Here is an 8,266-nt window from a genome sequence, read left to right on the forward strand (position 1 = left end):
ATCTGTAACCTCAAATTTCTTTTTCCACATAATGTACAATATTGCAGACTTTCAATATCTTTGAAAGGGTCTTTACTTGGCCTCTCATTGTTGAGCTAAATGTGAAGTGAAAGTCATTCAGTTGTGTCTGACTCTTTGTGACCACATGGACTATAGTCCATGAAATTCTCCAGGACAGAATACTGGAGTGGGTAACCTTTCCCTTCTCCAAGGGATCTTCCCAACCCAGGGAATGAACGCAGGTCTCTTGCATTGCACGTGGAATCTTTGCCAGCTGAGCCACAGGGAAAGCCCAAGAATACCAGAGTGGGTAGCCTATCCCTTTTCCAGCAGATCTTCCCAACCCAGGAATCAAACTGGGGTCTCCTGCATTGCGGGCAGATTCTTTACCAACTGAGCTAGCAGGGAAGGCTGATATAATTTGCTGCTGCTGCTGCTAAGTCGTGTCAGTCGTGTCCGACTTTGTGCGACCCTATAGACGGCGGCCCACCAGGCTCCCCGGTCCCTGGGATTCTCCAGGCAAGAACACTGGAGTGGGTTGCCATTTCCTTCTCCAATGCATGAAGGTGAAAAGTGAAAGTGAAGTCGCTCAGTCGTGTCCAACTCTTCGCGACCCCGTGGACTGCAGCCCACCAGGCTCCTCTGTCCATGGGATTTTCCAGGCGAGAGTACTGGAGTGGGGTGCCGTCACCTTCTCCATAATATAACTTATTTGAGCTAAATATATCTTCTTTGAGCTAAATAGGATAAAATCGATTTCACCTGCTTCTTGCTGTATTTTAGTGTGATTACAAGAAAAGTTAAAGTTACCTATTAGGCTTTCGCTCTATTTCTATTGAACAGCACGACTCTGAGACAACACGTGGAGGTGCTTTGCTGACTATAAAGGGCATTGATGACAGAGAATGTTAGTTTAAAAAACAACGAAAACTATTTTCCTCAAAGTTGCTCTTGAAGGTAACAGAAACACACCTCAGCCCACAGATATAAATAATACCAAAAATAGCTTACTTTTTTTAAGAGTTTACTATGTGCCAGAACCTGTGCTTAGATATTAATTTGTTTCATTTATATATTAATCCAGAGACAGGTACTGTTGCTACTTACCTATCACAAGTAAGGCTGCTAAGGCACAGAGAGGTTAAGTAATTTGCCCAAAGTCACACAGCCAACATGTAGAGCCAAGATACTACTCATTGGACCCCACAGTCTTCCCTCTAAGAACTGTGCATGTGCTAATGGTCAGTTTGCATTCTAAGATGCATAAAGTATCCTGGTCTTATAAACAACTTGTAGAGGCTGGTATTCTGGGGCCCACCAGCCTCTCCACCAAGGAACAGCAAATGACACCTTTCCTTGGTATAGCCTGTCAGGGTGCCTAACACTCTGATCATAAAATATACACATATATAATTTAAATATCTCTATATATGCTTAAAATATTTGTATATGTTCAAATGCAGATATATACTTTAAATATCTTTTTATAACTGCTGATAGACGTGTGTGTAAATTTCTCATGCATTCCCTTACTTTTCTCATTTATTTCATCCAACTCCTTCCCTCTCTCAGAAGTTCTCTCTACAGCTCAAGATTTCTTTACATAGTTCCAAAGTCAGTGAAATTTTATTTAACATTTATTTATATGCGCCTTAGTATTTCTATATATAGATATGGAAAGATATATTTGTTACCCACGCACACACATCTCACTTTGAATAGCCCCTGGTGACCACATGTGCGATGTCTACATCTTTGTATGTGCACATACACTTAAAAACATCCACTTCACCAAGGGAAACATCTTAAAATTATGTTGGTGATCCTAGGTCCTGGATCACTGACACTGATGTGATGTTTTGCAGGATATTTAACCCAAACCATTCACATATTAAGGAGCATGCATACTTGGAATTATATTCTATTTAGTCCCCTGCTCTTCCTAATTTACTCTCTACTCAACTTCCTTTCAGGAAAATGCAACATTTGTACCGGAAGAGGTGAGCCCTTGAGCCACATCTGCAGCTCCTAATATGTGGACAACATTTAGACCCCCTCTCCCCTCAGCCTTGTACACCTTGGCCACCTCCTTGGGCCCAATTCTGCAGGTCTACAGATGTATTTTCGGAATTATACTATCTTGTTCTTTAGCCAGACTTTGGCAAACTCTTTCTATAAAGGGCCAGATAGTAAATATTTTAGGCTGCACCATCTCTATTATGATTCAACTCTGCCCTTGTAGGGTGTGAGCTGTAGACAATAATGTAACAGAACAGACACGGCTGGGTTTCAATAAAACTATTCTTAACACGGGTGGTGGGTCTGGATTTGGCCCACTGGCCATACTTTGCCAACTCCTGCCATACACCAAAGTGGATTTTTATTTCTGGATATCTGTAGGTCATGTTCACATGTTGATGTGTCTGCAGAGTACTTTAAAGTTCAGTGGAAAAGGAACATATTGGTGGCTGAGCTCAAACTTAATTAGGTAGTGAAGCCAAATAGGTGACTTTAAGCATCATTGTGTCCTTACCTGATTCCATCCCCCAAGGGCCTGTGAACTCATTGAAGATGACTCCCCAGCCCCTAGCACACAGAAGGTACTCAGTAATGATTAGGAAAGGTAAATAACACTGTGGAAGATCTAATTATAATTAGATAAAATGTTAAGACTTCAAGTATAGTATTCATTCAAGACTTTTTCAGAAATGAATGGACAGTTTAAATTCACCTATTATCTGACTGTCAGTGGAAATGATCGTTTATGTTAGTTTTGCAAATAAAGAGGAAAAAGTTATTTCTGGGCCCACCAAAATTGTTCTCAAACACTTGAATGGATACGTGGATGATGGCTTTTCTCAAACTTTCCTGTACTTTCCTGGTTGTAGAAAGATGGTACTCTCGCCTCTCTTCCCTTTCCCACTCCACGACACACATCACTTTCCATCGTGAAATCTGTGGACCACCAAGACCAGAGAGAGCCTCAGGGTCTTTGTCAACCCCGTCCTCCAAGCTGCCACTTACAGTTAGTCAGAGTCATCTCTAGCTATAAAATCTCTTTGCTACCCCTCAACCAAATGCTAACTGAACACCTACTAAGTACTCTATGCATGTTAGTTCAGGTAAGAATAACCCAAAGGAGCCAGGCAACAAGTAGAGATGCTATAGTCAGGAATGTCAAAGTAAATGCAGTTGGCATTCAGAATGACCCCAAGACCTGAAAATCTTGGGAAATAAAGAAACAATTCCCTTTCCTTTGAGTACCTACAATGTGCCAGCCCTACTGTGTCGTTTACATGCCCCCAGTGAATCACACAGCAGTCAGTGGGGGAGGCCTGTTTCGTGATCTCCATGAGAAACTGAGGTTCCTAATAAACTTAGTAGCTGAGACTGAAACACACATCTGAGTATATAAGCCACGGAGCGTAAGGAAGGTAGACTCCCCAGGAGGAGAGGTGTGGTGGTTAATTTATATGTCAACATGACCGGCCATAGGGTGCCCAGAATAAAACATTTCTGGATTTGTCTGTGAGAGTGTTTCTGGATGAGAGATTAGCATTTAAACTGGTGGACAGTAAAGTAGACTGCCCTTCTCAGTGTGGGTGAGCATCACCCAATCCACTGAGGGCTTGGAAAAAAAAAAAAAAAAAGGTAGAGAAAGGAGCCATTTCCTCTTTTTTGTTACCTCACCACTTGGGCTGGGACATCTCATTCCCAGCCCTTCAGACTCCTGCCTTCAGACTGGGATTTATGCCATTGGCTCCCCTGGTTCCCAGGCCTTCAGACTCAGACTGAATCATACCATTAGTGTTCTTGGGTCTCCAGTTTTCAGACCAGAGATCCTAGGACTTCTCAGCCTCCATAATCATGAGAGTCAATGCCTCATAATCAACTAATACCTATCTATCTATTTATCTGTCTATATCTATCTACCAATCTATATTTTATTTCTCCGAGAGGCAAGCCAGTGGGGCCATATAGGCAAGCTTCTGTGTGGGTGAATGCTTTCTTAGGCCTATTTGGGGGTCAGCTTAGAAGAATATGGATGTGTGTGTTTAAACAAATGAATGGATGAGTAGATGGATGGGTGGATGGGTGGTGGGTGGGTAGACGGATGGATGGAACCAGATTGACCAAAGCAGAGCTGGAGGTAGGGTTGGAACATTAAGCCTGGAAAGATAAGAGGGAGTCCAATCATGAAAGCCTTGAATGCCAGTTTTCGAAGCTTGGGTTTACTGAGGGTAATGCCTCCATGGAGGGAGGCATGACGGCTGCAGTGGGGCAAGGGGAGTAGAACTCCTGGCACAAGGCTGTAAAAGATGAGTTTGGGGGATCCCCTGGAAGTCCAATGGTTAGAACTCCGTGCTCCCATTGTCGATGGTCTGGGCTCAACCCCTGATTCCAGAACTAAGATCCCATAAGCCACATGATGTGGCCAAAAAGAAAAAAGATGAGTTTGGACCTAGGGACTGGAGAAAAGATTGCAGCCTAGAGGAATTACTGAGCACCATTTGTTGTGTGTCAGGAAGAGCTGAACAGGCATCCTCCGAAGTATTTTATGATCCTTCACTCATGTCATGCACACAAGAGCCTTGGGATGTGAGTGCGTTCTTATCATCTCCATACTATGACGAGGAAGCTGAGACACATAGAGGGTAGGAGTCCATCTGAAGTGGTCCACACAGTGAGGAGGGCTGATCTGGGAGTCTATGTGTGCAGTCTGGCTCCAGAGTCTAGCCCCTTGACTCCAGCACCCTGCTGGTGGGGAGCCAGTGGCCCAGAGGACAATGAAGGGGACAGGTGGGAGATGGGGGAGGGAAGGCAGAACCAGTAAGGTGCTGGGTTCATTGATGTTGTTCAGTCGCTCAGTCATATATAATTCTTCACGACCCCATAGACGGCAGTGCACAGTCTTTCCTGTTCCTCACTATCTCCCAGAGTTTGCTCAAAGTTTCCTAGATGATTGACATCACAGTATTGTCCATAGAAGCTCCAATCCACAGCCCTTCCTTCGTCTGACCACTGGGGCCCTGGTAGTTGTCAGAGCTCCTCACACTCCCCATCGGTGGGAAAGGAAGGGACATCCTTTCAGGCCAATTGCACAAGCCCTTCCTCTCTTTCTAGACTGACTGGCTGGAGCTGTTGCAGGGGACGACTTGTGTCCTGCAGCCCTGGTGGATGTTGATTTGCTGGTCTTGTCGTTTGGACTCTGCCTCTCCCACCTGCCACTGAAGACCTGTTGGAGTAGGTGACTGGTGCAGGTGAGACACACACAGGCCTTTCACACACACGCAACTTCTCCAGGCTTGGGGCTGGAGTTGGGTGAGAGGTGGTGGCAAAAAGAACACAGAGAGCTGAAAATGTCCCCCAACAGAGACAAAGCCTTTAACTCAAAGTGAGTCCCATTCAAGACAGGCATTTTGGGGACCGGCCTAGCCTCAACTATTAGTCAGAAGCTGATGTGTTGCAAAGGCCACTTCTGTGTCTCCAGATGCAGACTGTGGTTTGTGAGGTTTTCACCATCAGAGAGCGGGCAAAGGCCCCACCACCTAGCCTGACCTGCCTGCCCAGCCCTGGCATGGACCCCACTGCTCCCAAGAGCTGCGGTTAACCCCTGAGGTCTGTAGGGGGCAGGGAATGCCAGCCCTGACATAGATTCCACTGCTCCTGAGAGATGCTGTGACCTCAAGGACCCCCTGAGGTCCGTAGCGGGTAGGGGGTTGGATTACCTGTCCACCTAAGCCATCATCTCCTGGAAGATCTCAATTCACTGCCAGGCCCCTGAAAAGGGATGATAGCTGCCAAAAAGATGAAGATGTCAGGTATGCAGGATTTCATACTTAATCGTCAGTTATTCATCATAACCAAAGGAATGATCACTAACATTTCTTTGTCAAAGTGAAGTGCTAGAGCCTAGTCAGTTTCGTCTGACTCTGTGACCCTTTAGACTGTAGCCCACCAGGCTCCTTTGCCCATAGGATTTCCCAGGCAATAATACTGGAGTGAGTTTCCATTTTCTTCTCCAGGGGATCTTCCCAACCCAGGGGATCAAATCTGTGCCTCCTGCATTGAAAGGCAGTTCTTTACTGCTGAGCCACCACCTGGGAAGCCCCCGACACATGGTAGGCCCTCTGTAAATGGTTGCCCAATGAAATGATGAATGAGCCAGTGAATGAAGAAAGACTTGGAGTCAGGGCCCCAGACCAGTCTAAGCTCTTCTTGCCTTGTTAGATGGGCCCTCAGCAAGCCATGCCTCCTCTTAGGACCTCAGTTTCTGCAGCATAACCAGTGGGTGAATGAGGGAGCCCAGAGACTCTCTTTAATCCTCCTCGGCTTCCCTGCTTACAGCAGCCATAGTAGTTTTCCTCCTCGAAACAGGACACCAAACGGTTAAAGCACCACCCATCGTCTTTGATTTATGAAGTGGACGGCTGGACCAGGAAGCACAACAGAGACAGCCCTGCTCACTTGCAGGGGGAGGCCCCAGAGAGCAGTAATTCTGTGCACACAAAGGCGAGCGGCAGCCCTGGGCCTCGGTCATGCAAGAGATCTCACCCTGTCGCGTCCGTTCCCGGATGATGCCAGGGCCAGGGTCTGCTCCTGCTCTGTGCAAGGACAGAGGTGGCCTTGTCACCTGGCCTCTGATCCACCCAGCCCAGGACCTCAGCTGCCCACCCTTTGCCCTGGGAACCGAAGTGCAACCCTGCCCCGGTCACCGCCTAGTGCTGCCTTTCAGCATCTGCCAATCTATCAAGATTCAGCTACCGCTGTGAACCCATCAACTCCATGGAAAGGGAAAAAGGAACCCCTCACCACAGCAATTATTTATCCTGGCCTGAACTTCAGGTGACCTTTCCCAGTTCCACAGAAGTTGCAGTTGGGAGCACCTTGGTGGGAAGGTTTTTTTGACTCCCTTCTCTTTTTAACAAACACATTTTTTTTTTCCGTGACCCTGTTTTGCAAAATTTTCTTTTGCAAAAAGATCTTTGGGTGGTCCTTAAGCCATGACAGGCCTGCAGCCTTGGCCTCGGACAGAGAGCAGATTTTATGTGAAAGAAGTCGTTAAAAAAAAAAAAAAAAATCTGTGACTCACCCACAGGCCAGCTCACCCTTTGGACATAAACAGGGGCTGTTCTGCACCACAGGCTTTGCCGTGACCTGAGGGATCCAATATTGTAAACTCTGTGGCTGTGTGTTTGTACGTGTGTGTTCTTGAGTCGCAGGAAAATCCAGGCTGCAATAAGGGTTATGCGGGGTGTAACTCCCTGTGTAAATTTAAAGTGACCTAAGGGACATAATTACATAAATCTCATCATGAGACAATATACTTTTTATTTGTTTGAATTTTATTTGTATTGGTAAAACTGACCTGAAACTGACACAAGTTTATTAGAAAAAGGACTCTGTAAAAGCAAGTGGGCTGGTCTTCTTACTTAAGATGGATGTGCCAACTTCTAGTATGATTAGAGAAATGGATAACTCACTAACATCTGTGCAAACCACAATAAAAAGGGATTTAGTGTTACCCCAAGGAAGGCAAGAGAGGCTGTCTGTCCATTAAACGCTTTATTACAGTGCCAGCAGCTTTTTTCTAATTCAGTTATTCCTGCACAGCGTTCAGTACTCTGACTGCCTGTCATCCCACCAGACAGTGCTCGGGGCTGGGAGGTTTTGTGCAAGGTAGGTGACAATCAAATGAGCCACCGAGAAGAGAGGGGCGCCTGACCCTCATGAAGGATTAACTACAGAAAGTGAGTGTGATCATGTCACACCATTACTTAGAATTTTCACAGTCAATTTCTGAAAATATGAGATAAGTTCTTAAAGAGGCAGTTTTCTCAGGAGCTCAGCAGACCTGGTGGGGTTTTGTTAGATGCTGCATGGCAGGGAGCCTGGAGAAATGGGGCCCGCCGGTGAGGGAGGGTTTCTGCCTGTCCCGGGCTACCCCGTGTAGGGCACGCTGGAGCCAGGCCCTGGGGCCGTTTGCGTCCAGGAGTGATGCTTCAAGAAGGAAGAAGGGGCAGTGATGCCTCCTGGGGCCAGCACGCTCCTTCTCCCTCCTCCCCTACATCCGGATGTCCAGCCTCCCCTGGGGCAACAAAACTGTTAGGCATGACACTTTGGGAATCATACCAAGTGTGGGGTTTGTGAGAAGCACTTTCGGGTCAGCCGCCTGAGATGCTTGAGCTGATTTGGTGACAAGATAAACTGTTCACCTTCCATCACCTCTGTTCCACCTCTGCAACCTCCACCATGATCACAGTCA

General features: G+C 46.4%; 1 long non-coding RNA gene across 1 annotated transcript; it reads left to right on the forward strand.

Moving 5' to 3' along the window:
* The first annotated feature begins 5,098 nt into the window (after nt 1-5,098).
* LOC139177357 (uncharacterized) lies at nt 5,099-7,327 on the forward strand. The gene is made up of 2 exons (XR_011561824.1): nt 5,099-5,261; nt 6,027-7,327. It is a non-coding gene; the product is annotated as an uncharacterized lncRNA (long non-coding RNA).
* Nucleotides 7,328-8,266: the final 939 nt, after the last annotated feature.

This window comes from Bos indicus, chromosome 18 (genome assembly GCF_029378745.1).
Source record: "Bos indicus isolate NIAB-ARS_2022 breed Sahiwal x Tharparkar chromosome 18, NIAB-ARS_B.indTharparkar_mat_pri_1.0, whole genome shotgun sequence".
Taxonomy (NCBI): Eukaryota; Metazoa; Chordata; class Mammalia; order Artiodactyla; family Bovidae; genus Bos; species Bos indicus.